Source organism: Aphelocoma coerulescens, chromosome 4A (genome assembly GCF_041296385.1).
Source record: "Aphelocoma coerulescens isolate FSJ_1873_10779 chromosome 4A, UR_Acoe_1.0, whole genome shotgun sequence".
NCBI lineage: Eukaryota > Metazoa > Chordata > Aves > Passeriformes > Corvidae > Aphelocoma > Aphelocoma coerulescens.
The window spans coordinates 1,202,323-1,228,066 of record NC_091018.1 but is presented as its reverse complement, the minus strand read 5'-3'; the positions used below and the strand labels follow the sequence as shown (position 1 = coordinate 1,228,066).

The 25,744-nt window shown below is 52.4% G+C and overlaps 1 long non-coding RNA gene across 1 annotated transcript; it reads right to left on the bottom strand.

Annotated features, from left to right (window-relative positions):
* Positions 1 to 361: 361 nt before the first annotated feature.
* Positions 362 to 25,744, bottom strand: LOC138110296 (uncharacterized). The gene is made up of 3 exons (XR_011150858.1): positions 25,581 to 25,744; positions 841 to 950; positions 362 to 743 (listed from the first exon to the last, which is right to left on the bottom strand). It is a non-coding gene; the product is annotated as an uncharacterized lncRNA (long non-coding RNA).

Sequence of the window (25,744 nt, the reverse complement as noted above, 5' to 3'; positions counted from 1 at the left end):
ATTTACCTTCTCTGCATTTTCATTCCCCTGGTCCCTGGGGGACAAGCAGACACCCTGCAGAGAGGGCTCTTAGGAGATGGTTTCCAAATTCAGATCACCTTTCATCAGGGAGATTTTCACCCCCTCCAGACCATGGTGTTGGCAGGCTGGGGGCAGCCTCTGCACCCTGCACTGCCCACAGAGCTCCCCCTGAGCGTTCCCTGAAACACAACTTCTGACAAATGGATTTCCAGGATTCCAATGTCCCCTTCCCTTACAAAACTAATATTCCAGTTCACTGGTGTCCCCGCCAGCAGGATACGATTTGGTTGCACAGTCTATTATGCTCCAGAACGTGAAAGGTCAGGCTTAAATGGGATTTTTCATTGTAAAAGTCACCTACATGAATGACACACAGTACCACCACAAGGCATTTGTAAAGCAGACTTCAGGATTATGGATGCACCATTTACTTCTGTTTACCCCCCAAACAGGAAAGGAAAATATTTGCCTGTCCCAAGCCTTAAGCTTAAGAAATTTCCTGGAGCTCTGTCGACTTTGGTGGCAGGCTGTCAAACAAACAGGAATGCAGGGAGCAATAAACACAGCGGGATTGAGATCCTGCCCTGCAGTTTCATTCCACCTTGGCTCCACCCGAGGGGGGATGAAGATGCTCTGTGGTTGGGTCCAGGTGCTGGCAAACTGGGATGCTGCAGGTGCCAGGGCCTCGCCATGTGAGTGCACACGGATGGGACACGTCCAGTCTGACCACACATGAGGAGATGCAAGAGCCAAGGTCAGTGTGTACCCCAGTGTGTTCCCCTCACTGCTCAGCAGCATCACAGCCCATCCCAAACCTACCCTCCCTGGCTTTAAGCCCCATCTCTCTGTACCATCTTCCATCTTTCTCTTCACACTTCCAATTTTTACTGCCAGGATGAAAGGGTTTTGAAAGCAGACTCCTCTGAGGACTAAGGGAAAAAAAAGGATCAAGATGTGAGACTCAAGGGGAGAGGGGAAAGGTTTTGGGGACAAAAGAACAAAGGCACTTTGGCCTTTCAGGATCACGCGCCCTGCTCTGTCTTACTGCAGAAGATCCAGAAGAAAGGGAGAGCCCTTTCAGCGTGGAAAAGCAGAGAAAGGTTCAGCACAGAGAGCAGCAGGAGTGAGAGCAGCCCCATTATCTGACAGAAGTAGAAATAAGACTGGGGAAAAGAATGACTTAAAAATAAAAGAAACATTAAAACTGATGTTTCCTGGAGCACACGTGTGTGTTTCTTTCCAGGAGGAGGGCATTTGGAGGGATAAGCAGGGTTAAAGAGCCTCATTCATCTTCCTCTTACAACTGTGCTGACTCAGAACCTGGTCAAACAAGTTTAATCTTTTTAGCAACAACAAAGAGAAGTGGAAGGAGGGTGGAAAGGAGCCAGCCTGGATGGGCAAAGAGGGAGAAAAAGAAAGCACAGAAGAAAAACTTCCTTTTTACAGCTTTTGGTTGTTCATTCCATGGCAAAAATCTGTCCTGATAAGCTGAGGAAGAAAACGAGTGCTGTTAGAGTTGTGGCACTCTGACTGTCCTCCTCCCTGGTGCTGTCCTGCAGGATGGACAGTGGGCACCTGGTGAGGACAGCGCCAGTGCTGCTGCCCTGAGCCCAGGGTGTGGGGATGGTGGTGGGAGGGTGTCAGGGCAGTCAGAGGCAGCGTGAGGAGGAAGTTTGAGGGGTCACTGGTGGGGATGGAGCTGGAGTCTCCTTGTTCCTGGGCTCACACACTGACAGTGGCACACGGTGCCAGCCCCGTGCTGGCAGCCCTGGCATCCAGCAAACCTCAGCTTCACCTCAGCCCTGAGTGTGTTTGAGCTCCCTGGGCCAGAAGAATATCAAAGCGAGGTAAAGAAACTGCTCTTGCCTTTTTTTGGAGAACAGCATGAGGACATCACCGTTGTGTCTTTTGTGAAATGGAGGTGTTCATTAACAGCACTGCTCTGCAAGGAAAATGGCCATCACGACAGGAGAGAATGCTTTAAAAAATCAAATGCACCGTACAAAATAATCCTACACTGGCTGGAAGATGAGGTCTTTTTCATCCTTAATTTCTGTAATTCCCAGTCATGCTGAGTATGATGCATCTTCATTTATAATGTAAGAGTTAAGGTTGGGGCAACAATTATTTTCAGGATCCTATAATCTCAACTGTAAAATTTCACCCCAGGCTGAAAATGAAAGAGCAAATCCTTCACTTTGGCATGAGCTGTGTGAGACACAAAGCAGTTCCACTGCTAGCGAGTTACGCAAATATAAATGCACATTAGATTCCCCACTTAACTTTTTTTTCTGATCTTGAGCCAAAAATAAGATCTGAACCAAAATATGAATTTTTCATTGCATGTTTCTGATTCAAGATGTAAAAACAGACTTCCGAGGCTGCGAGCCTCTACCTGTTTCCCCCACCTCCAGAGCCCTGGAGATGTGTTTGCTGAGCACACACCCTGCAGACAGCCGCGGTGTCTGGCTGTGCTGTCGGCTGCTGCAGAGCCTCTCTGGAGCTGCTGCTCCAGCCCGGCTCCGGATCCCTACCTGGCTGCACGCTGTCAGGCAGCTTCAGAAATTAAAGGGAAAAAAGCCTGGCAAATGCTGAAAACACAGCCCCCCGTGGAAAGGTCTGTGCACAAACACAGATCCCGGCTCAGCAGCCAGCGTGCCTGGCACCATCTGAGCCCAGCCTGGCTCTGAGTTGTGTTGTGCTGAGCTCTCCTGCCCCAGCCATGCTGTCTAGGGAACATCCAGCCTTGGAAGGGAGAGTTTTTGATGGGAAAGCCCGGGCTCTCCCAAGTCTGCTGGCCTCCAGACCTCAGCAGGCCATCTTTGGCTGGAAAAGGGGATGCTCTGACGTGAGCGTGTTTCACAAATTCAGACACGAGCCCTGCAAAACACACCAAGCACTGAAATGGTGAGAGACTGGGGATGGAATGAGCAGGAATCCACATGGATTGATGCCAATGGCAGGTCTTCAGCACATGCCACTAGAAAACACCCACACGTGCAGGGACACCTGGCAGACCATGTGGGTCTGCTCCTTTGGCTTGGTTTGACTGTTTTTTCCTTCCTTTGTCTTTAGGGAAAGCAGCATTCCCTGTCATGGATCACTGCCCAGCAGGCTGGGCAGGGCAGGCAGTGGAACCTGCATCCAGAGTCGCTGCCCACCCATCCCAGCACAGGGACACAGGAAAGGAGCCCGACAAGGCGAAAGGACTGAAGTACTTCTTTTGGTCATAAAATCTGATGGTGCTACGACAGGCTGGGGAAACATCAATTACCATTATTGTTGCTCTGGCCATTAAAAGGAGGAATGGTCTCTCCTCTGGAGAGGTCTGCCCTGGTCTGATCTGGGAAAGCATCCCAGGACAGCCCTTAAGCACTTGCTTAAAATTCAGCTCATGTCAAAGTGTTTCCCTCATTTGGGCTGGAGTAAGCAAGCACTTAAGGGATTTTTTTCTCCGAGCGGAGACAAACCAAGGCCACACAGACACAGAGCTGGGAGGAAAAACAACAGGGAAGGCTTTTCCCTTTCAGAGCACCAAGATGCTTTGAAAGACAGAAAGACTGAGTCTGCAGGGGAGCCTGTGCCATGGACAGGAGAGGACACATGGCAGATGCATCTGCAGGCCACGAGGGAGAGGGAAGCACCGAAATTCTGTGCAGCTGCACACAGATGTGGGTGCAGCTGTGCTGCAGGGGCACAACCTCATCCCCCACACCTGCACTCACCTCAGCTCAGGCAAGCATGCCCGAAATGACCTCCAGGCAAAATCCTTCATCATCTTCATCTTGAGAGAGTAAATGGCAGATCTAAACCAGCCTGGCTGATTTACCTGGGTTGGGTGGTGGCAGGGGCTGCTCCATCTGCAGGTGATGGGAGCAGCAGCCCAGCTGGATGAAGTGAATAGCAGAGTGGGACTTGCCCCAGTACCTGCCTACAGCACTGGCTGAGGAGTGGACACCCCATCCTTGGGCACTGTGCAACACCTCTGGTGACGCTCGTGGTGTGAGAGGGAAGTCAGACACCAATTTCAACCCGACTGCAGTATTTACACACATGTACATAGGGCTGAGAGATGACAGAATTATATAATTTGCTTGGTACAGATTTGCTGCTCAATTTTGCAAAATGTAGCGTGTGATGCAGATTGCTATGAGTGTTTGTTTTTAAATACCAGATTAAATGGGCACATAAAATTACCGTAGCCTTGAGCTGATCCATTGCTCTATGACATTTAACGTTGGGTTGCATCAGTCATGCCATGTTGCGTTGCATCCCATAATGTAATGTGACATGACTGATGAATCCAGACCTCCTGCTCCATCACCAGGGAAGGCTCACCAGCCTGAGAGCCATCACTTGGGCCGATGGCGCAGCTGGTGCTGCCACGCTGCTGCTCCTGCGTGGGCTCCCTGTCCAGAGCCCCTCAGGATGTGCAGACACACAGGAGGGATAAGCAGGGGTTTTGGAGCCTAAACATGACATAATAGGCTTTTCTCTCTTTTTAACTCCTTCTCTTGGCTCTGGAGTTGCTCAACAATGTGCTTGTCTGGTGCTCAGCACCCTCGGCCCTGCCTGGGCCCCGAGGAGCCCTCAGCACAGGAGGGGTTGAGCCGCCTCCGGGCTGGCAGAGGGCTGCACACCCTAAGTGGGCTGACGAGATGGGGATGGAAATCCACACTAAGCTGCAGGGAAGCAAAATGGATTGGAGAGAGCATTAGCTAAATCCCTCAGTGAAAGGAGCAAGGGGGCTTGCTGTGCAGCTGATGCTGCCTTTGAAGCACAGGAGGTAACGCTCCTCCTCAGACTGGGAGGGAAGAGACTGCCTGGGGACCTTGCGCCAGCTGGATGGAGGTGGAGGAGAGAGGACAGGTGCTCAAGAGGCAGCTAGAGCTGCCAAAGGGTGCCCTGCACCTCCTGTCTGTCCTAAGCATGCTCTGAGAGGGAGGCGAAGAAAATCACAGAGTTTTTTGCCAAACCCATGAAGAGATGAGGGACCACTTTGCAGCACCAAGTCCACCTCCTCAGGCCCAGCTGGGCTGCAATGATGCAACTCATCACTCTCCACGCGGTGGAAATTCTGCGCCTACACCCCGGAGGCCTCACCTTCACCCCCGCTGCGGCTGCAGCCTCGCCTGGGATGCTCAGCCCCCACGGCTTCCCTCTGCATCCCACCTGCCTCACGCTCCTTCTGGGCAGAGCCTGGAAATCAGATCAAGGAAATGATCTGTGCTAAATATAACCTAGATATAACCCTTTAAACTGCCAGAGAGGCAATCAAAATTACGATATTTAGGGATTTACATGCAGTAGCTAAACGAAGATTATCGTATTTAAATTAACAGGGGAAGGAAGGTCCATCCAGCAGGGACAACACAGCGGGAGCCCCACTCTCTGATCACCCCTGCCCAGACCAGCCCCTTCCCAGCAGAGCCAGGCCCCAGACAGTGTCCAGACTCACTGCCCCAGCCACACTCAGCACAGAGACAGTTAACTGGAGTAAAAAGGGAACGGGTGAAGGAAGCCAAATCGGTGTTTAGTTCTTGGAACCAGCGCTATCCCTGACAGAGCGTGCACAGCTCCCTCCCAGAGAGCAGCCAGGCGCATTCCCTCAGACAGCACTAAATGAGCACAATTTATCCAGCTACTACCACTCACATAATTTTTTTGCAAATGATTATCCCCAGCATGTGCCACTCTGCCTGGACACTTGGCAGCAAGGACACGGCCGGAGCGGAGTCAGCCTGGTCCTGACCAGCACACCCACAGCAGCACACAGTGATGCAGCCAAACACGTGGTGGGGAAGGGAACGGGCATCTCACTGCACCTGCTGGGTGCTTGCTGGTCCTCGCCCAGGGCATAAAGTCTCCTGGAGTGACAGGGCTTAGGCACCAAAATGTGTGGGGTTTAGGAGCCTCAGCCCTGCTGAGCCCAGGGATGTGGGCTGGGATATGGGAGCACATCCTCTGCTACGTATGTACACCCCAAACCACAGCATGAATGATCCATGGAACATCAAACACTGAACCAGGAAACTTCCCTCTGCCCAGCATGGGGTTAAGCTTTGAAATATCTCACCACAGGATTTTACAGATGATTAAAATTTACTCGAGTTCAAGAAAAGAAAGGAAATGAGTAGGAGAAAATTCCCTCGTGGGCTGAAGCATCCCAACCCAACCCATCCCATTCCAACCCATCACTTTCCAGCTCCTCCATCCCACCTCAGCGCTGGGGGTGGTGAGAGCCCTCGGGGAGGCAGCGGGGCAGTTTTGCCTCTTCCTACGCGCTTCCCAGGGCTGTGGCCAGAGCCCCTCCCAGGCTGGCTGGCCCTTTGCTATGACCTGTTATGACTGCTCTTAAACCCTTAAAACAGCTTAGTTTAAATGTCAGTTTAAATCCCTGGGAAGAGCACATCCACAGCCGGCTATCGGGCTCGGCTGACAGCAGGTAATTTGTTATGTTGCCGTAACACGATCCTATCTCCGGCCAGCCCTCCGATGCTAACATTAGTTTTGAAAATGGAGTATGGGCAGTCCAGACAGGAAAGGCTTTGGAAAATGTCTCCCAGGACAGAGGCACTGCCATCAAATCCTCCAGGACATAAAATCCCTCCTGTCACTTTATTCTCAGCAAAGGTGGGGTTAAACATCCCTCTGTGATCCTATATGGACTGGTGTGGAGGAGCTGGGACTAGATGATCTTTAAGGTCCCTTCCAGCTCAAACCATTCTATGATCTTCTGTTACTGAATCCTCTTCCAAGAAGATTTTCAAGTTCCCAGTTCTGGTGGGTGGTGAGGACTCAGGGACCTGCCCAATGGGGCTGGGCTGCCCACGAGCACGGCCACGGCCCAGCCCATGGGCCCAGCTCTTTTCTAGGATTCTCTGTAAATAAAACCTGTTTCTAAGACCTCAAAACAATGAATTTTCCCAGTGGATCTTTACGAAGTTATTTAGCTGAAGCCTCTCCGTAATTGTGATCGATTGAGACAATCGTCCCGGCTGTGCAGTGGGCAGCAGCAGGGAGAGGGGATAAACACGGACAGCGGCTCAAGCCCCTGTAACAGATTTTATTTACACCAGGGACATTCATCAGGGCACAGCAGCCTGAGAGGCCAGTCCATCTTCAGCTCAAGGGGGAGCAGTGGTGGAAGGCACAGCCCTGGGAAGGAGCCTGTGTCAAGGGCTGTAGAGAGCCAGGCTAAGGATGGCAGCCTTCCCCTTGGGGCAGCCAGCAGGTCTGAAATGGCAAAGGCAACAGTCACCCCAGATGACTGCAGTGATTTAAAAGCCTCCCAAATCCAATCCTTTAAGGAACAAGATAGAAAACTGTAGCAGTACCAGGAAAAATAAGTGGCTAACACCCCAGCTCCTGAGAGTCAGCAAAAGGGAACAGCAAGGAAGCTGCTGTGGCACAATCTGCAGTAAGGTTTGATGCTAAAAGAGAAAGAATTAAATGTATAATTTTACACAGCACTTAAAAAAAAATCTATTTTCATTTTCAGAGATTGGATTTCCTTCTTGTCCTTCTCCCAGGTAATTTTCTCTCTACTCGGCCTTATGCTGGTGATTTCTCACCATGCTTCCAGCAAGTGTGAATGGTGAGTTGCTTTGCAAACTCTGTTCCCTCTAGACTCAGATTATTATTCGCTATTGATTCATTGCATCCATCCACAAAGATGCCGACTGCAAAATATCCAGGAGCAGTACAAGAAAAGCAATACAAAATACCATTAAAAATGTAAAGAGCCAGCCACCCAGACAAAGACACGGCATATGAGGAATGGCAGCATCGGCAGGCTGCGGCACTGGCTCCCAGCTCCCCTTCAACAAACCCAAGGGAATCTGAGGCAGAAGAAGAGCAAGACAAAGCTGGTGTCTAATCCTGACTTTGCCCACAAAAGCGTTTCAGGGGAGTAAGGGCAGCAGCCCGGGTGAGATGTAAGAGCAGCAGGTCCAACTCCTCCCCAGTGCAGCTGAGAAAGGGAGCACGTGGTGCTGCGCCTCACGGCAACAGGGAGAGATCCCAAATTTCCTAAAGCCTGGTCCCAGGTATCCCACTCTGTCTTCTAGTGATCTACAGCAAAAGAACTTCCACCCTATGCAGCCCCACACTCTACAACTGCGCCACACCAGGGATGATGCGAGTTCCTCACAAGAGACCGCACTGAAGGACCTGATTGTGAGAGGACCCTCAAAATCAGACTTGCTGAAAATGCAGGCAGGATGCCAAGGGACTGATCCTTCTGCCATGTCTTTGGGGACGTGAGGGAGCCTGGCTTTCCCCTGGGCAGGGCTCAGGCATGGGAACTAACGCAGACATCCTCTCTCTGGGCAGGGCAGCAGAAGGGGTTTTCCCGCCGCCCTCACTCCCCCAGTTGCAATCCAGATGTGCAAGTTACAGCTCGTCTTTGCAGCCTCCCCTCTGCAGACTCCACTGTGAGCAGCACCTCACAACGATGTTCTGAGGGCACCAGAATTTCCCCATCTCCTTTCCCCTGTGAACCCTTCAGGGTTTGCGTCGCATGAAAGAGAAAAGAAGAGGAAAAACAAATGGCTCACTGCATACTCCAAGCAGAAAAACCTACGTACACAGGGCACACAAATCATCTAATTCAGGGCTTTGTTTGCAGGAGTTTAATATTCATAATGCACCTATTTTAATTTTAGTGCTACCCATGAATATAAGTGAATAATTGCAGCTGATTAAAGACAAAAAAGAAAGGAAATGTTACCACTGAGACAAACAAACACTGACTGTGTGGTAAATAGAAACACTCAAGGATTTAATTCCCTGGATAAGAGGTGGGAGGGGGCAGTGAGAGCAGAGAGCTCCTGCCATAGAATTCCTCAGAACTGATTGCAGCTCGTGTTCCTGGTTGTACCTTCTTACTAATAATTTACAGCGCTAACACAGTTTTTGCTGCCCAAATGGTCTCAGCCCCAGTGTAACGCTGGAAGTTTTTCTTTTCCTATCAAACACAAGACTGAATTTGTGTGTTCCCTCCTGCATTCCCTTCTGCAGCAGCTTCCACTGGTGGTTCACGTGCAGCTAAACTGGGCAGGCTGGGACCACTTCAGCTGGGCAAAGGGAGAGCAGCATCCAGGGGATGGAAGCAGTGGGAAAAAAGTCCCTCTCCCTCCAGTTTTCCATGCAGTTGTCCCTGACCTCCTCACACCTTGGAATGGGGAGGTGCCACCAGCACTGGGAGATGCTCTGTGCCCCCCTGCATCCCTGGCCCTGCATGAGGAGCACCCACGGGTCCCTCTTCACTAAGGCACCAAAATGAAAGTCTCTTTGTCAAGCAGCAGTCTTGAAAAAAATACAATTGATTTTCTGACTTCTGGTCAGATTTTCCACCAAATTTAACACCCTACATGTCGTGCTCAAAATAGAGCTTCTAAGAGAATAAGGCATGTATTGTTAAGGTTTATTTTATTATACAATATTACCGCCATTCGAGATAGATTGTATCCCCTGGCAGTTTCAGAAAAGTTTTTTCCTTGTATTCATTAGAAGGAAAATAAAGTGCTTGCAAAAACTGGGAAATCCCCAATTTCAGTTAAATTGAGTGCATTTCAGGGACTTCACCTTCAAGAAGGCAGCAAGATAATTTACATTCTGACCTAGATTTCTAACCCAAATGTATTTGCCTGAATGGGAAATGACATTTCATTTGCTCAAGGGTTCTATTTATTTAATTAATTATCAAAGAAAAGGGATGGAGGGAAAGGCTTTCCTTCTCAGATTTCTACCAAAGAGTTGGGAAGAAATGAGGCTAATTCTCTGGTCACACATAAGTGGGGTGAGAGTGGTCCCTGTGAGGTCACTGTGCCCACACATCTTCTCTGTGTGATACCCAAGTCCAAAATGGGTGTTGAAACTCAGGTTCTAGGGTCAGCCGGTGCTTCTGCCCAGTGGGACCTCAGCCCATGGACACCCTGTGCTCTGGTCCATGTGGCAGCAGGAGCTCAGATGACAGCGGCAAAGCCCGAAGATATTTGGGGTTATACAAGGCACTTCACAAGTGTTTCTAGAAAGCTGGAGTCCCAAACAATGTGAAATCAAGGTTTTTGCATGTAGGAAAGGATCTCCATCTAGGAAAAATACTCTCCCCATCTATGGGAGAGTCTATGAAACAGCTCGGAAGGACCTTCAAGCACTGAACAGTTTCCCTTCACAGCCTGGGAGCCTCTGGATTTCTTTCCCACCTAATTCAGCGCTGAGAAGGGCCCAGAGCTGCTGTTTTGCAGGATGGAAGAGAGCAGCAGCCAGCAAAAGGACAGGCAGAGAGGGGAGTGCTGGTGACTCCAAGCTGCCTACAGGCACCTCCATGCCTCCTCCTGAGTCCTCCTTCCATGTTCCTCTAACTCACGGCATTGCTGCTGCACTTGTAAATATCCAATCTCACCCAGAACAGCGCTGCACCGTCCGTGGCTCCTAGTTTCACATGGTAATCTCTCCCTGCATCTCTTCTCCCTCTGCACATTTCTGATGGAGTCATACTGAGTCAGATGGTTTCCTGCTCCAGGAGGAATGAGGGCAGCAGCAGATCTGAGTCAGACAGCCGCAGGACCCTCCAGCAAGGCTCTTTGAAGCTCCTCACCTAACAGACTCTGCAAAAGGCACGTAGGGAGGGAGACGGAGCCGTAATATTGCACCACAGAGCTAATCACCGTAAGAGAAAAGCCTCTGTGCACCGTGAAGTGCAGGTCAAAGCAGCTCAGCTCGAGTGCCGTCAACAACTCCTTGTTCTGACACAAACAGATGCTCATCACAGAGTGACAGATGAATGGGAAAAGCAGAAGAAATTGACATAATCACAAAGTAGCACCTTTAAATATGAGAGTGCTAAAATGAAACTTGCCCCTGCCCTCCACCTTCCTACTGTCAGGCCCCTGGAATGGTTATGCCTGATACATGACAAAACCCAAGTCATTAGCTCTGTATTTGCCGGCAGCCAATGCCTGGCCTGCGGAATTCTTCTGGCTAAGAGGTTTATTTTCCTCTACTTCACTCCTGACAGAGTCATCTTTCAACAGGCACGCGTTTCTCCACCCTCGAAGCAGCTTAGCACGGTCCCGCTGAGGACAGGAGCCGCTCAGGAAGATTCTCCAGTGAAACGCCTGAATCGCACCTCAGCTCCTCTCGCTGGGGACCTGCATATGCAGCCTCCAACACCATTTAAGAGCCATTGGGAAATAAAAATCTCCCTTTTTACCCAACCATGCGGTGACCCTGAGGAGCCCCTGCTTCCTGGCTTTGCTGATAAGCATCTGCCCTCCGGGATCAGCCCCGTCCTTACAGCCTGGCGGTGGCCCCGGCGCTCCTGTGACCGAGGCTGTCCTTGTCCAAGTGCCTGCACCCGGGAGCAGCGCTGTGCCTTGGCAGCGGCCGATAATCCCCACGGTGCTGTCTTCTGAGCACCCAGCACCCCCTTCCACCCAGCCATCCCTCCCCTGCTCCGACTCCGGGGATGCGGAGCTCGGCCGCTGCCTGTGAGTCGTCTGGGCTCAGGGGGGATAATGAGAGGGGCGAGTGTTTGTGCTCCGCGGAGCTCCATTGTTCCCGGCTCTTTGTCCTCCTGCCCGATGCCCACTGGCCACCTGCCTTCCCCCCCGGCCTTTTGAAGAGGATTCTTTGCTTCTCTTTGTTTCTGTCCCTGCCCCACGCTGCCCGAGCCACGGCGAGCCCGTGCTGACCTCTGAAAGGAGCCAACAAAGCGACGGGGACACAGCGTGTACAGGACAGGGACACAGCTTGTACAGGACAGGGACACAGCCCAGCCAGGACAGGGACACAGCGAGTACAGGACAGGGACACAGCTTGTACAGGACAGGGACACAGCCCAGCCAGGACAGGGACACAGCGAGTACAGGACAGGGACACAGCTTGTACAGGACAGGGACACAGCCAGTACAGGACAGGGACACAGCGTGTACAGGGCAGGGACACAGCCCAGCCAGGACAGGGACACAGCCAGTACAGGACAGGGACACAGCGTGCACAGGGCAGGGACACAGCGTGCACAGGACAGGGACACAGCGTGCACAGGGCAGGGACACAGCGTGTACAGGACAGGGACACAGCCAGTACAGGACAGGGACACAGCGTGCACAGGACAGGGACACAGCGTGTACAGGACAGGGACACAACCTGCACAGGACAGGGACACAGTCCAGCCAGGACACGGAGCACCACAGCACGGAGCAGGGCTAGGCAGGAGGCAAAGAGTGGATCTCCCATGATGAAATCAAATTAAATAAAACAAACAGAACAAAAGTGTGAAAATGAGCCCAACGTTCATTATGGGAAATACTCATACAGTGGAGGCTCCTCGTAAATTATCCAGGAGCTGCTGGATGAGAAGGGCACTGAGCCTGGCAAGTGTTTTCTGCTGCATGCCCAGGCTCCAGGAGCAGCTGGACTGTGTGAGCAGCCGTGCCCACCGCCCTCCCTGCGCTCCCAGGGTGCAAGGGCCCGAGCTAAGCAGCAAAGGCTCCGTCTGGAAAATGGCTCTGACTTGGGTGGTGAGACAGAGGTTATACTTGGGGGCTCAGAGCATCCCTAAGCCACAGCCAGCCCAGATCTAGAGCTGCTGTGTGACTGGCAGCACTGTCTGTTGGGGCATGCAGGTTCTGCATTGCTCTCACACTGTCCGGAGCCGTGAGTGTCTGAACAAAACCAGTGCCACCTCTTTCTGCCCTAATGCTGGCTCCACAAGGCCACAAGGACTCCAGTCCCACTGCTGGCAAGGATAATCCCTCTGCTGTAGGCCAGTTCCTCATGCCCACATGGCAGCAGGGCCCTGCCGAGCTGACTCCAGCATCCACCCTGCTCCCTGGCTGGAGCTCCCCGGCGTGGAGCAGCCCCAGCCGGCATCACCCTCCCAAGCTCTGCTGCAAAGGAGGGGAGCAGCACCTTGGGCACCACCGAGGAGGGACTCAGCTGGCACCAGCTGTGAGGGGCAGAGCCCCAGCAAGAGGAGGGTTTGTAGCACAGGTGTGTTCTCACACAGCAGAGCCACCTCCAGCCCATCCTGGGAGACAGCGACTCTGCTCTGCGCCAGCCACATGCTCCTGCACTGCTCTGTGTTAAGGACAGAAGACAAGTCTTTCCATGGGCATAAACCCAGCACACAAAAATAGATAATTCTCTGTTCAAGCCTGCAGACTGTGAATGCAGTTAAGGGAACAAATTGCCCCCAGCTACCCTGTGCCCTCCTGGCCCCAGCCCACTAAGGTGTTTGTGGGAATGCTTGCGGGTCACCGCCTGGCTCACCCCGCCTCACCTGATGCATCCCAAAATACCAACCTCCCCCAGCGAAAATCGCGGAGCTGAATTAACTATGGTAATCAGCTCCACACACTGCTCCTACCACGCGCAGGCAGCTCAGCTCCTGTCGCCTGCAGAGCCGGGCTCCTCGCCGAGATAGCCCTGTCTGCAAGGACGCCCTGCCCAGCTGGGACCGGCTGTGCTGCCCCGTGCCGTGTGTGGAGATGCCGTGCTGCCACAGGAGATAACTGCTCCGGGAAGCTGCTTTACCCTACAGGGAGCACTCGCATACAAAAAGGCTTACAAAAAGCTGGTGTCAAGAAGGTCCTTATTGCCGCAGCTCCAACCTAGCAGGAGTATAACGTGTACCCTGACATACATCTGCTAAGACCTGGCAGTGTAAGGTTTATTTTTTCCCTAAGTTATTTTTTACCTCCCTCTGGTCCTTGATTTACCCTGCATGGGAGGATTTATACATTCCAAAGAGCGTGCAAAATGCTTTGTGGAAGAGGGCAAAAGAAGGGTAAAACAGCACTGATATTTGCTGTTGCTGTGGGCTGGAGATGGCCAGCCAGGGGTGCAGGAAGCAAGTGCGAGAGAAGTGCAAGGGGCTGCTGGGGTGGCCACACAAGCAGCTCCATCCCAGTTCCCCTCCTACCTTGCGGTGCCTGTACTGCACTGATGGCAGGACGGACTGGGGGATGTCTGGGAAAAGCATCACCTTGGCTGGGCAAGCCTGCAGCTGTGACTTGCCCAGCATGGGATCATCCCCCTGGTTTGCTCCCTGCAGCCCAGGGACCTGGCAGGGAGATGCAGCTCATCCCTGGCCTTGGCTGTGACGGGAAGCAGTGGCCTTGGCCAGCACAGCAGCTTCCTGGGGATGGAAGGACAGCAGGGCCAACTGCCCTCGAGGATTTTGGCGCTGCTTCCCAGCATCACTAGCAGGGACACAGCTGTGGCAGTGGGAATGTGCCGGCAGAAATCCCCGGTGTCAGCCAGGATACAGGAAGGGGAGTGCAGGGGGAGCCTGTCCCCCAGCCCAAACACTGTCCAATTAGCACATCCTCGTTCTCATTCCCACACTGCTGGCACATTCTTCCCGGGCGCTGGGGAAGCAGCAGGCAGCAGGGTGGTACTCTCACCCTGTTCAATCAGGGAGCCACCGCACAAAGGAAGGGGAGTGAAACCCAAACACCATTTTGCCCAGATGCTTGACACTGGGTGATCAAAGCCTTGCTGAGAGGCGCGGCTCTCCATGAACTTGTGGGGAAGCAGTTAGCCCAATTTCCTCAGGAAATGAGGCTGGTTGAGTCACACTTATTAGTCACAGTGCCTAATGAATTCTGAGCCCCTTGGCCAAGTTCAAACAAAAACTGGCTGGAAGGGGAGTCCTTGAGGTGTCACATTCTGAGGGGCTTTGGGGGGCTGCAGAGCCCGCTGCGAAGGGGGATGCAGGAACCACCTCCCAGCCTGAGCACTCCCAGCACGCAGCTCCACGCTGACCTACATCAGGAGCCTCGAAGGGAGGCTCAGCCAGCTGAAACACCCACAGCCTGATTTTTCTCCCTGGCACATCCCTGAGGAGAAGGGACACCAGGATGGGCCGTAGCTCGCCGGAGGGGCAGTCAGCAGGAGCAGCCTCCATGCCCGGCGAGGAGTTTGCTCTGCTCCAGCCCACAGTTTGCTGATTTATGTTTAAAACACAGACAATTAAATTACATGGGAGCTGATGCCGCTAAATTCATAAAGGCACTGAAATGCCAGGCCTCATCGGGTTGCCATGTAAATCACCATGGTTAAGCTGGTAACTGAGAGCACAAATAGCAGAGGCTGAGCATGCATCACCCAAAACTCCCTGCCAGCAGCAGAACCCAGGGGCATTTTGGGAGAATATGCAGGCATGAAGGGACATGACGGATGGGCTGGCATGGGGGCCTTTACCTCTCAGGGGGGATTTTGTTTTGGGGATTACACCCCAAATCAGAGCCACATGGAAGAGAGAGTCAGACTCCAGCAATTTACACACCCAGCAATTCAGGTTCCAGTGAACTAAAATCAATACAAATAAAGGAATAATAAGAACAGACATTGCAAGGATGGATGGGAAAGAAATAGCCAACTGCTCTGCTAGAAAAAGAGCACAAATCCTGCTGAGCTCCAGGCAGTTCCATGGAGTAGGTTTAGGGTGCTGTGGGGCACGTTTAGGGCGCTGTCCCACCCTGCTACTCACCCTGCCCTGGCCCAGCACTGGTGATTAGCTGGGGGGCTGCTGAGCTGAGTCAAGCAGCTGAACCAGCAAAAAACCCAAAACCCTAGGAAGTGGAGCCTGATGGGATGACAGAGCCGGGCTGCTCCAGAGGCATATAGCCCCATCCCTGCACGGAGCAGTGCCGCTGGCTCGGCACAGGGCTGGGAAGGGACAAAGCAGAGCTCTGTCCCCACAGCCATCCACATCAGGGTCCTCTGCAGATCACAGTCCAAGCCACATCAGGATTTTCTCCTGCAGGGAAGTTTTTGCTCCTGTCCAGGATTCATCCCAGCCTGGGAAACACCTACAGATGTGCCCGTGCCCTGAATGCTGCCTCAGAAACAGCCCAGAAGCCAAAAAAATTGGCAATGTTTTCTTCAGTGCCCTTTCCTAACAACTCTGAGCACTGGACTTTTGCTGCTCATTAATTAACTCGTTGTTAATTAACAAGCAGCATTCCTGGCATGTGTCATTGAGGAGGAGTTGAGTGCAGTGGTGGGGAAGGCCTGGGAGAATGAGAGAGGGGGAAGGCATGAGAGAGCAGGGGAGTGGGGGAAGGCATGGGAGAGCAGGGCAGCAGCTCCTCTCAGCAGATTTTCACAGCAGGAGTGACGGAAGGCACTGAGCTTTGGGGATTTCTCTGGAAACATTAGTACTGCCAAAGGTCACCCATTTCTGTGAGAGCTCCACAATTCAAACAAGCAGCCCTTGCAAGCCAATTAGCAGCAAATGTGACATATCTGGATTTTATTTATGTAGCATCTAGCAAACAAAAGCAGATTTCAGCCCCATCTAACAGGGACACAGAGCCTGACAGGGCCACGTGCTGGGTCACCTTGGCTTGCTCGGTGCACTCAGTGTGTCCCCGTGGGTGTCAGGTCTTCCACAGCACCACAGGCTGTGGCAAGAAGAACACCCCGCAAATTACCACCAGTGCCACAATCAGTAAATTTAAACTGAAAAAAGAGGAAACCCATTTCCACACAGAGCACAAGTACATGGTACAGCTTATTACCACCAGATGTTGTGGTAGCCAAGGGCACAAGCTGCTTCAAAAGAGACAACATGCATAAACAGGGGAGTGGATCAGTTGGCTAGCAGGCCTGGCAGCCTGGCTGCCATCCCTGGCTTGGGGCATCCCATGTCTCTCCCTGCTGGAAGCCAGCAGGCTCTGCTGTAGGAAAGCTCAAACCCTGCTTCCAAGACCTTCTCCCAGAATGTGCACAGAGCTGAGTCCTGGGCTGGGCTGGCACAGCCACTGCTCTGCTCACGGGTAGCAAGGTGCTAAAGAGCAAACCTGGAGTCAGTGGCACCCTGGCAGGAGCTGGGAAATGCTCCAGCTGTGCTCTGCAGGTGTTTGAGGGATGGTTTTGTTTCAGGCCTCAGCAGAGCCCTCCTGGTTGGGGGTAGCCACCTGCAGAGGGTGTGCAGCTTTTTTTTTTGTTTAAAATCAGAATACTGTGCCACAATTCAGCCCATCTTCCCAGGCTCATCAGGGGCACTGCAGCATTTCTCAGGCCGTGGCTGGACCTGCCCCGCCGGGCACAAAGGGCTGGAAGCCCCCCTGGCAGAACAGAGCAGGAGCTCATCCATCCCCAACAGCCCAGGCAGGTCGTGGGGTCGCACCAACACCCCACCCCAAACTCCTCCACACCTGAGGAGAAGGAAAACTACTCCCTCCCCTTTGTCACCAATTTATATCCAGCGTGCTGCTGCTCTGTCCGCACTGAGAGCGGCTCAGCAACAAAAGCACACGGTGCTGTTGGATTAATCACTGCCACTCACTGGCGAGGTTCACACACACATCAGCCCAGCAGGAGCAGTACCGAGCTTTGTCACTGCAGAAGTACTTTTCAAATATACATATAACAAACCTAACATCAAAGATCCTGAAAGGAAAACTTCTTTCAGATAATATCCCGGGCTCAGCGTCTACAGAGCACAAACAGAAGGGATGAATGATGCTAGAAACAACAAAGAGAAGTAAATTGTCTCCTCTGGATGAACTCAAGCTTAAAATCTAAAAAAGGAACTTGTCTTGCTTTTGTCTCTGCTGAAAATCCACCTCCTGCCTGGACAATACATGGCTATTCAGGAGGCAAGAGGCAGACAGAGAGCTGGGCTGGAGCCTGGACAAGCTCTGCTTACAACCCCAGAGCTCAACAGGGGAACAACAGAACCCGAGCATTTGCTTTGGTTGGTATATTCAAATCTCCATCATATTAATGTAATATGTTAATTAACAGCAACAGGTCGCCCTCTGAGGAGCCTTTTATTCAATGATAATAACCATTCCACCAATGCTCATCCGCACCCCCCAGAACCAAGGTACACAAGTGTCCTGTCTGTCCCTTTGAGATGACGGAACAGAGGAAGAGGGAATCTGGGCTGAAGTGGGCTTTGCAGGGAAGCCCCCAAACCCTCCTGGATGGTTCACACAGAAAAATGCCTGGAGCCAGCCAGAGCAGCTTCAAGCCCTCCCTACAAGCCACTCGTGCTGCAGTCCCTAAAGGTGGCAAGCGTGGCACAGCAGCAGCGACCACATCCCCAGGGCAGCAGGAGAACGGGCAACACCCATCTTTGGAAGGCAGCAGGAGCCAAGGCTGGGGAACAGCAACACCCAAGGGCTGTGTGTCACTTAAGGAGAGTCATCCCCAGCCATTACATAAATTGCTGATTCGCCATTTAACAAGTTAGCATTAATATTTATTACAGCATGTTCACAATTGTAAAGATCTTCATTTAAAATGTTTTGTGCCTCACACCCTGTCAGCAGGGAAAGCACTATAAGGCAGAAAGCAGGCTTGCAGGTTCTAATGCAAAGTGATGGCTCCAACTTCTGAAGGGAAGCCTATTTCCAGCAGGAACATCTGCTCTCGGCATGGAAAGTGGGTACCTAGTCAAGGAGGCTGGGAGCAGATGGAACAGGAAAGTTTCTCCTCCTCTTGTCACAGACCCGCAGCAAGCGAGGTTCACCACCCATCCTCATGCTTCCCTCTCCTCTTGCTCCGAAGCAGCCGTGGAGCAGGGGGTGGCAAAAGCACTTTAATTGTTCACTGCAGCAAGGCTATCCCAGCTTAAATCCCGTGCCAGAAGCCACGCCGCCGCTGGCAAGGCATTTCCCGATCTCTCACATGCCCGCAGAGCCACAGTCAGTCTGGGGAGGAGAGATCGGCGTCTCCGACCTCGGGGAAGGTGAGAACTGTCTGCACATCAGGAGGAGGGAGGAGGAGAGGCTGAGCTGAACCAGGCAAGGGAAAGGTGAGAGGACTGTGAAGTAAAATAAAGATTAAGGTGGAAAAGTGAGAAGAACTTAATGCTAAGATCTGTTAAACCTCCCTCTTGCAAAGTCTTATGCAGGTGCTTAACTTTGCAGGCTGCGAGTAATCCAATTTAAGTCTCGGCAGGATTTAACAACTTTAATTCAGAGGAATTAATGATAGTGCGCAAAGTTAAGCGCACGCTTACTGGGTAAAACAGTGTGAAAAAGGCTCCTCAGGAGAGAAAGCTTCGTGACTTGGAACTTTTAGAAGTGGAAAAAAACACCACCAAATATATCAAGAAATAATCTTGCGCTGGGTTGGAAGAAGCGTTTGATGTGACCTAAAAGTCTCTTCCATCTCCGACTTCTATTAGTCTGTGACAAGACTTAAAAGGTCAGCCAGTCCACCCCTTTGCTAATGCAGGATTATTCCCCTCAGCACAGTGCCTGTTACTTTGCCCAGTCCAGTTTTAAATGAAAAGCCTTGCAAAACTTCCTCTTCCCCAGGACCATTATCCTCCCAATTCTAATGTGTTTCTTTTTGTCAATAGTTCTGTCAGTATAATGAAATCCTCACTGTGCTAAATTGCTAAAAAAGATCTAAAAGTCGAATCTTCTTCTAATATGACATGAAAGTGCTAGTATAAAAATAGGATTGTATTAGCGATTCTCCACTGTATTGTATTAACATCCTATTTCACTTAAGGGAGGCAGGACTGAATTATCTGCGGATTCCTCCAGCCACTACTCTTGCAGAGCTGTGTATTTGGGGTTCAGACCTGCATGACTTCCCATTAAAGCAATACAATAAAATCCTCTGCGGCATGCAAAATGCTGAGGCAAGCGTTTGGAGCACGTGCCAAGCACAGAGCCCAACCCTGGTATTCCTTGCACCCAGGCAAAGCCCACAGGCTCTGCAAAGTGGGGATGTGGAAAGTGGTGTGGGAAGGCAGGCGGGCAAAACACGAGGCCCCAGGGGTAGGAAAGAGGACAGACAAGAGTCTGAGAAAATGCCAGAGTGAAAATATCCATTGTGGAAGCACGGTGTGGTGGCTCCCAGGTCAGGGCTCTGGACCAGCCCAGGCGAGAGAAGGGAAGAGCTGGTGACAGAGCCTGTGCATCCTCAATACAATAAAACTGGGCATCTGTAGCCAATTTAGACAACATGCCAAGAAATTCAGTTGCCAGGAAGGGGACGGATGCTCACAGCACTCTCCAAGGAACAAAGCTCCTGGCATCCTTCAGGAGGGTTGGGGAGCAGCCCAGAGGCAGTGCCTGGCGGGGAGCTGAGCCAGGCAGTGCCCGAGCAGGCAGAAATCAGAGGCGATGCTTGGAGCTCTCTCAGCACCGCGGGCACGGCCCTGACCCCCCTCAGCAGAGGTCTGTGCACAGCCTTTGCCTGCTGCTCAGTGACAGCCACAGACAAGTCCTTCCCCACTGAACTGGGCTCTGAACAGGTTTTCAAGCAAGAAACTTTGTACATCCTATTCCTATCAGGATCCAACAGAGGTTAATACAGATTTTTGCATTACCTTGCAATAAAACTCAGCACTAGCACAGCCCCATTTTCCTGAAAACCAAGTCTGAATACTCAGAAGGCCCCAGAGCTTCAGTGAAGCTGTGGGGAGCATCCCATTTACCAGGAATCTGGGAAAGAAAAAACTGTTTCATCTTGTTTCAGCCCAGTTCTAGTCACTATTCCCAGCATGTTCTGCAGCCATGCCCTCCCTGGGATTTATTGGGGTTTATTTTCCCAACACATGCTCCTTCATTGCTATTCTTTTTCTTCTTTTCCTTTTTTTTTTTTCCTCTTTCTTTTTTTTTTTTTTTTTTTTTTTTTTTTTTTTTGTTAACTGCATAGCAGAAAGCTGTTGAGCAGAAAGCCAGTGGGAAGCCACAGCTATTGTATCTCTGGTTTAGTTCCTTATCTGCTGAGGGGTCCTTTTGTGATTGTGTTGTGGAAGGACAAGGAGACAGCGCCTTTTATCACCAGCACAGCATCTCTGGAATGAAAGGAGAGGCAGCGGGGATGCAGATGTGATGTTAAAGTATAAAAATCCACCATATGGTAAAGATTGCTTCAGCTACAGTCTGGTCAAGATGTTGACACTTTGGTTATGAAAAGCAATATGTCTCTCTCTCCTGGTGGTTTCTGTTCAAATTAAATGTTTTGTATCAGGCAGAGAACTAATAAAGAGCCAGGATTTCCCTCGACAGAGGATGAGTAACAAATATGGAGTAATGTGAAAGCTGACTTGAAAATTACTATTCCCAAAGATGCAATAAACGTAGAGATAAGATTTGCTTAGAGGACTCGAATGAGATAAATGCTAAAGGTGCTGCTGGTGGGAAGAGAGTCCGAGGGGAACGAGCAAAAATGAAAAAGTAGCATTTAAAAAACACAGTCTGACCTGTCAATGTTTCTGTTAACATTGAACACCTCCTGGACACCAGGCACTGTTTCAGCCTCCTGCAAGCCCTCCTCCTTCCACAGCTAAGCACAAGCAAAGGACCGGGAAAAAAAGGGTATCCGGGTATCAGCCACTGCGTGTTCAAGCAAAAAAAAGCAACTCCTGCCTCAGTCAGGGCTCTCGGAAGGGGTGCAATGCCCCAGCACATGCGGGCACGTGTAGGGAGGCCAGGGTGCTGCCAGGGAGCAGCTCTGTGGGCAGCAGGCAGGGCTCGGGCACAGCCCCCGCGGCCAGGGACGCGCAGGGACAGCGGGTGAGGTAGAAATGAGAAACTGAGGTGCAAACCCAACGCTAAACCGTGAGAGGCTGCTCCTCCGACTAACTGCATTCTGGAGGCACAGCGATTCCGGCCTGGCTCAGGCTAAAATAAACTTTTCCCATCAAATATTTAACACCCGCAGGTCAGTTCCCGGGGCTGTGGCCCGCGGCTGCGCGCCCCGTGCAGGCAGGCTCCCGTCCCGGCGCGCCCGGCTGCGCCCGCCTCCGCCGGCATCTTCAGCGCTTAATGCGAGTTAACAGCGCTGGCAATGACTTATTTAAGAGCAGATCAAGAAATATCCCAGCTCTCTTTGGAGACTTCAAAAGCAGCTGAACACTACCAGTATCCTCCGATAAAGACACAGCTTTGCTGTACCATCTGCCTCGGGGGATCTTCCCTCCGCCGGCAGCGGGGAGGGGAGACGGGGCTGCCGCGGGGACATCTCTGCAGAGGTGGGACCCTGCCGCCATCCAGCGCAGCACCGGGGCTGCCGGGCTCAGGATGACCCTTCCCGTGAGAGGGGCTGCATCCTGCCCATGGCTGTCCAGCCAGCCCCCATCACCTTCCAAGAGGTGGGATGAATTTACTATGGCAACAGGAACAAAGAATTAAACAGCTAAAAAATAACCTAAAAAGAGTAAAAAAAAAAAATTTTTTTTCTTCCTCTTGGGACACCCACTCAGAAAGGCTCTGGGTGTCAATGCTGGATGACTTCCCTATGCCATGAGCCAGTGAGGAGGCACTGCAGCATGCAGAGCCATGCTAGGCTTTGGAGACTGGGGCAAACGATGGAGGAGGGATGGCACAGACAGAGCTCAGTGCTGGCTGAGCAACACTCCTGCCTCACCCAGCCACTGCTGCGCTGTGCCTTCACACCCATGAGCACCTTCCTGACAGAGGTGGGGAGTGAGCCAGAGGAGGGGAGGCAACTGGCAATGTGTTGGAGGCTTTCCATTGGAATTTAGAACTGGGGACTTATCCCTTTTCTCAGGCCCAAGCACAGGCAGGCAGGGCTGGAGCAGAAAGACAGAAGAAACAATGTGCTCTAATGGACACCTTGGGACTCGCTCGCTGAGCAAGGAGAGAATGTCCTCCATCAACAGATGACATTTCCCACTGGGAAGCAGGGAACCTCAGCTCCATGGCCAAAGTCTCTACCCCAAGCTGAGGTTGACAGGAGATTTGTTATTGATTCACTGTGGCCAGAATTTCATCCTGCGATTTAAACCTAACACCTCCAAAGAGAATAAGATCAATTTTACAGAGAATCAAATACATAAAGAACAGCCTTTGAGCTGGTGTGCAGCAGATGCAGAGAGGGGAGTTTAAAAAAAGGCTCTTTCCTTATCAGGAGAGTTAGGAAAGAAAAGAAAAAAGAAAAGAACCCGGAGAAGGTTGTTTGCTCATTTTCCCTTTCTCAGTCAAAACAACCCTGTCTGTGCCTGCTCTCCACATGGGCACTGAAGGAGTGGAGCAGCAGAGGGTTTCTGACAGCAGTGCCAGGATGAAGCTGCTGCAGTCCCTATCCTTGGAGCCTCCTACCCAGATCCCACCCTCATATCCGAGGTGGTCCCTGCCCCATTAAGCTGCATCAGCACCACAGTGGCCAAGCAGGTCTGGCATGCTGGGGTCTCATGCCCTCCAAGGCTGGCACAGGTGATGGGCAGCCCAAAGGGTACAGGGAGTCCCGGCTCCAGTTACCACCACATCTGGGGGACATGAGCTCCCACCAAACAACCTCCACTCCTCCCATCTGGGAAGCTGGAGACCCTTACACTAAGCTTCTCTCTTGGAGGTTTTATTATCATAATTCCTTTTTATTTTCTCCTTGGAAGACAATCCATCACCCTCAGGCAGCATAGATTGGCCTCTGTCAAGGCTGATGATCTGCTTCCGTGCCGTTTCCCCCTGAAGCACAGGACCAACTTGGAGCTTCTTACATCCTGAAGCTTTGCAAGGGATCAGCCTGGTGTTTGACCCTCTGCTGCCATCCCAGCCACCTTCCCTTGCCGTGGCCAGGAGAACCTGCCAGCACCATGGCAGAGGCTTCTGCAGGCAGCCACCCCCCTGCCCATTATTTAACTGCAATCCAGAGACAATTTTTCTTGGGAAAAGCTTTTAAGCTTGATCAGTGATGGGGTTAATATTGTTTGCCCTGTGTCTCAATTTTTTATCTGTATTAATGGAAACTGCCACAGCAGGATTTTCCACAGCAGCACCACAGTGCTGCTTTCTTGGGTTGTTTTATTTTTCAGGCTGGGCTGCAGTGACTGATCACTCTGCAGCACAGCAGATTGCAGCCATGTCCCCACAGAAGCTGCCCAGACACCCCTGCCAGTGGCGTGATGTCTACCCTAAAGCCCAGAGATTGTCCCCAAAGAGCCATCCCTCCTGCAGAGCCCATTCTGTTGGCGAGGGCCGGGGAGGAGGAGCTGAGCAGGGCTGTGTGCAGCAGCAGAGGTGAGCTCTATAATTGTGCACCTGCCTGTGTTTGTTCTGCCACAGCTCTTTGGGGACGCTCACTTACATCACATTCAGAAGGAAAGGACAACACCACAAAACAAAAAGCAGCTGCAAGTTAAACAAGTGGAAGCCCGCTGGGGCTGCTGGGGAAGTTGCACCCTGGTTCCTGCCCAAGGCAAGCAGGCAGCTGGTGCAGCACCTTCCCCACAGCACCAGACATGGGAGCAGAACCTGTACCTAGACAACAGAAAGGCAGGAGAGGGACCATCACTCACCCCTCTGGTGCCACAGCACTCCCTGAGAAGGGCCCTGCTTCAAACAGAGATATATTATATATATACACTTTTGCTCTGTGGTTTCACGCCTTTGATTCCTCCAATTTATTTATTCATGTCTTTGTGGGCTTAACAATCAGAGTGTACAATAAGTCATTGCTTCTTAATCCAATTTTGATCTATTTAGATATTCCAGTTTATCATCAAATGTAATATAGAATAATGTCCAGAAGAAACAGAAACAAGATTTGTGTCTCTGAACCATCTCTGAACCTTGCCTGGTGAGGGCTGCCTGCTTTCTTTGCTAATTTATTCTCTCACTGGCTTCACTGAGCTGGTCTTCACGGCTGAGCCCCTCACTGCAGCCGGAGGCACAGCAGGGTGGGGGCTCTGTACCTCGGGTGCAGGACAGCACCCCTAGAAACCCTCTCCCATGGGAGAGGGACAGCCAGACACCTGCCCAACCCCAGGAACCCCCTCCCAGGGGGGGTGGGGAGCTCAGGGGACCAGTGATGGATTCCCGCAGGTCCCTGGGGAGTGCAGCCCACCTGCAGCACCCAGCTCTCCACACCGACGGCTGCTGTTACCAGCAGGGGCACAGACCAGCGCCCGCAGCCCAGCAGTGCCAGGCTCAGACCTGCCTGGCCAAAGCCCCCAGTCCCAGGGACTTCCCTGGGGATCGCTGCATAGCAGGATCCTTCTCGGCACCCAGCAGCCGCCAAGCAGCGAGATCCAGCACACCCCTGGGGCCAGCGGCGTTTCCAGACAGAAGCGATCCCGGTTTTATCTGCAGCAGACGCTCAGTCCCTCCCTCGGGCCGCCCACCTCGGCCCTTCCCGGCGCTGCTCTGGATGCGGAGCCCAGCGCCGCTGTCTCGGCACGGGAGATGCTGCGGCTCCTTGGGGCGCGCCGGGGGCACGGGGGACAGCGACAGATGGCCGGGGAGCACCGCACGGACACGTCTCCAGCCTGGCACCTCCAATGCCCCAGCCAGCGCAGCTGCCTGGTCTTGGAGCGGAGGGAGATGATTAAATCGGGAGCAAGCCCAGCATCCGCACGGCTCCGGCAGGTTCTGCATGGGGCTGGTCTGGGATGCCACGAGAGGAGTCTTCTCTCCGGGGGTTTCAGCCCCATTTCACCGCTCAGCCAGCCCATGCCTAGCCCTGGGGTGGGGCTCTGCATTGCCCCCCAGTGAACCCCACTCCGCCTGGACAGCCCCTCACCTCAGCTGCTGCCCTCATCCATCCACCGCCTCTGCTCCAGGGCAGCTCACCGGGGCACCTCCTCCCCAGACAGGGCCAGTTCCTACCTGGCAGACGAGTCCGTGGTGCTGGCACAGCCCTGGCTCCAGGTCCTCGGTGCAGGCAGGGTCACAGCCTGGCAACGCTGCACAGCCCAGTGCCTCCTCGGGCACGGGAGCTGCTCTGCTGCGGCACCGCTGCGCCCCAGACCGGCTGCAAACCACCCCCCCAA